We start from the raw sequence: 4,061 nt of genomic DNA, 5'->3' as shown, positions 1-4,061 counted from the left end.
TAAATCTTTGTGGGAGCAGAAGGCCTCCTTTTTCTCCTGCAGAGCGGCTGGTGGGCTCAAACTGCCAACTTTGTGGTTCGCAGTACAATTCTTATCATATGGAGCCACTGCACTCCCCTTATACACTGTAGACACTCCAAACTCACCAGCCACTCTTTGGATACCCTGTGTAGGGTCACTATGAGTTGGAACCAACACTTAACAACAATACACTGTAGGATAAGCACTAGACTGCTAACTGCAAGGTCGGCAGTTCAAACCCACCAACTACTCTCAGAACCTTATACTGAGTCCCTTTGAGTTGTAACTGACTCAGTGGAACACAACAATAAGGCCAGAGTTCAGGGTTCGTGCTAAAGGAATAGACAGAGAGGGGAAACTTTGAGATTTAGATCATTTGTATTAGGGAGGAGGGGCCAATCTGATAGTGAAGGAGGCAAAGTCCTTGATAGTGGGAGTTTCCCATAGTAAAGGGAGGTATGGCTCTGCCTTAATAAAACCCTCAGTCCAGTAGCAGAGACATGAACTTGCCTTTGGAAGTTTATTATATGGTGGAGAAACATTCTACCTTTAACTCTAACTCACATATGATATCGGAGAGACATGGAGGCTCCAGTCTGCTGGGGAAGACATAATCTTCCTTTGGAAAACTCTCAGTCTGGTTGAGAAGACATGGTCCTGATTTAGGTCTTGATATGCAAGAGAAACCTCAGGGAGGTAGGATGGACAGATGAAGATGCACACAGTAATCAACTAAACCGCTCAGATCTGTACACTCATGATCGAAGTGACTGGCACTAGATATTTAGTGACAACCAAGGAAGACTTCCTGGTAGAGGTGAGTTTGAATTAGATTTAAAAGAATGCAAAAGACATGGGTCTCTAAATCTTTGGCCCCTTTTGAATCTGTCAGGATTTCTAATTGCATTATATGCTCTTTATAATAAGCACAGAGAAGGCTCTTGATAATGAACAACTGTCAACAGGTAGGGAGTGAATGCTTTCACTTGAGGCATTGGGAAATAACCGAGTAGAAATGGGGCAGGAATGAAGGAGGACAGTTGGTTGGAGTGAAGAGCCAAAGTCAGGGAGTGGGGAGAGAGGTGAAATCATAGGACAAGCAGAAATTGTAGACGAATATGTGTCCAGGCCAGTGAAGCACAACATATGGAGCAATTCTATCATGGACTAAATTGTGTTCACCCAAAATGTGTATCAGCTAAGCTGGGCTATGATTCCCAGTGGCTGAGAAGTTATTCAATGATATAATCATCCCCCATGACATGTTTTTGTTTTTTTTTTTTTAATGTTTTGTTGTGAATTATGTGATAGTTTACGTGGGAGAACATTAGTTTTACATTCATCCTATTGTATACCATTCCATTGCCATGGTTACAGTCCCCTCCATGCATCATCAAACAACCAAAGGGTATACCCTGCAAGCCTGCCTCCCGGTCATCAGCACACAGCCTCGCTTCCTCTCTGTGTCTAAAGTCCCCAGCCACTCCATCTCTCCATGTCATCGTCTCTGCCTCCATCTCTTTCATTACTGTTTCTCTGGGTAGGGTCCTGCACTCCGCTCTTCTCTCTTGATGCTCCTGGACTGCATAGTCAATCACTCCCCTCTTTTTGCTACAAAATATCTACCTTTACATTTCCAACCCTCACAGTCAGTCCTGATAAGTCATTCACTATTGTACAACAAGAGACCTAGCCCCATCTTCTTTCATCAGCCCTGCCCAGATGGATTGGATACTACTCAGTGGAGATTCTACCTTCCTCCGAGCCCTCTGGATCTAGGCTCCCTCTTGAAAGCTTGTAAGCCAGTCACTTGTAGCCTTTGTAGTCCCCCCTTTCCCCATTTTGGGTAGCCAATGTCCAAGTTGCCCATCCCTATCTACTCTGTGTATGGAGGGGGTGGGAATGATCCTCGCTGTAAAGATTTGTTCCCTCTTTGGAGCTACTGCATCCATAGGTGTAGGTCAAGTTCATCAAATTGTATCAGATTACTCTTTTTTTTTTTTTTTGCTTCTAGTTGAGCTCTGATCACCCAGTCATTGAAGCCAGGTCAAGTGGGTATTATCTGCACGTGTGGGTGTTCTTATACATATGCCCTTTCTTCTTATCAGCTGGATGCTTCACTCTCCACTCTAGTCCTCTGTGGCTATGTCACTGACTCTGGGCCCAAGATTCCCCAGGTTTTGCCACACAGCTGGCCAACCAGGTCTCCACCCGGGTTCACAGGAGTCTATTGAACATCATAGGACTTAGCTCACAGCTTTATTGCTGTTTTTCCCTCACTTCCCCTTGTCAGTGACAAATGTGGTCACCAGTCAGAGCACATGTCTGCCCGTATATTCCCATTGAGTCTTAGTCTTGGAAGGGGTTTTTCCCTGAGGGCACCCGACCACTTGCCTTGATATCTCCTGGGTGAGCAAGTTGCTTGTTCTTGTAGTAATCAGTCAGACTGCCATTATTGTTTTGTATTTTTCCTGTTGGTCTTTCTTTCAAGAAGTATCTACTGTTCTTCTAGCCACTCCAGACTGGTTGACTTGTCCTTTCAAATGGAAATTTCCCACCTCAGAAGATTCTGGATGGAGTTCAGGATTCCACCTATGATCTTAGGTAATGCAGAGGCTCCGCAGGAAGCCTCCTTCACTGGGCACGTTGTAGCCCCATTTTAGGTATTCCAATCAGTTATAGGCAGAAGACAGACTTAAAAGCTTTCTATGGTGATATTTCTGGCTATTCTTTTGTCTTCCCCTCAAGTGTCTATTTTATAATGGTATGCCAGGGAAACCAAGATTCAAAAGACAGCCAAGTATCTTAACAGTATTTCCCCCTTTTGCCCATTCCAACCATGTCTCAATCCCTGTATCCCAGAGCCCTGGTGTTCCAAGGTTGTACATTCATCATTATTTACCTCTGTCCCACTTAGCCTATGCAAACCTGCTTAATTGTTTTCCCATCCGCCTTGTTCTTCCATTCCTCTCCCTCTTCTTGTGTGTTGCCCCCCTCCCTAGCACCCAAACTCTCCTGTGTCTATTCCCTACCTGTGCTCTACTTTCTCCTCCCTCTCCTCACACCATCCCCCACATCCCGGTAACTAGCAAAGAAGCTTCCCCCTTTATTATGGATCCGTTTTCTTAATCTTTTACAGTAGTGGTCCTATGCAGTATTTCTCCTTTTGTGACTGAATAATTTCACTCAACATAATGTCCTCAAGTTGCACCACCTTTTATTTTATAAGAAATAAAAGGAAGAGAAGTAAGCAGAGAAGGGGGGACTTTACCATGAAATATAAGAGGTAGAAGCAGAGAGCATCCTTTTGACCCAGTGTCCCTGTGCTGAGAACCTCCTAGACCCAGGGGAGGGTTGATGGCAAGAAACATGGAGATCTCCAAGGAATGCAAGGCCTACATATGTTAAAAGGAGACAAGGACCTTCCTCCTAAATTGTGAATTGACAGAGAAAGAGAGCCTTCCCCCAGAGCTGGCACCCTGATTTTGGACTTCTAGCCTCCTTAGCTGTGAGAAAATAAATATCTGTTTGTTAAAGTCATTCACTTGTGGTGTTTCTATTATAGCAGCACTTAGGAGAGCTAAGACAAACTCCTCATCTCTTCTGGAGTTGGTGAAAGATACTTTATTGAATCTTGGATTGTTAAGGCCAAAGACTATTAAATTACAAAGTCATAGACTGTTCAACTTCTGTCGTCGTTGTTGTTAAGTGCTGTCAAGTCAGTTCTGACTCACAGTGACCTTGTATAGGATTTCTGAGGAGAGCTGGTGAGTTTGAATTGCCGACCTTGTGGTTCACAGTCCAGTGCTGATCCTACAGAGCCACACAATTATAGAAGGTTAGAGTGTTAAACTCATTTAAAATTTAGTAGAGAAGAATCACGGCAGGTTAAAATTATAGACGCGTAGAATACTAGAGCCATACAACCAAAGATCCATATTATGGAAACTTCAAACTCCAAGAACCCCAGTGGCAGAAGGAAAAAGAAACAACAATTTACCAACCCCCCCTCTATTTGTACTGGTTATGGTGTTGAGAAT

This window comes from Chrysochloris asiatica, unplaced genomic scaffold, assembly GCF_000296735.1.
Source record: "Chrysochloris asiatica unplaced genomic scaffold, ChrAsi1.0 scaffold00326, whole genome shotgun sequence".
Taxonomy (NCBI): Eukaryota; Metazoa; Chordata; class Mammalia; order Afrosoricida; family Chrysochloridae; genus Chrysochloris; species Chrysochloris asiatica.
This window is presented reverse-complemented; position numbering follows the sequence as displayed.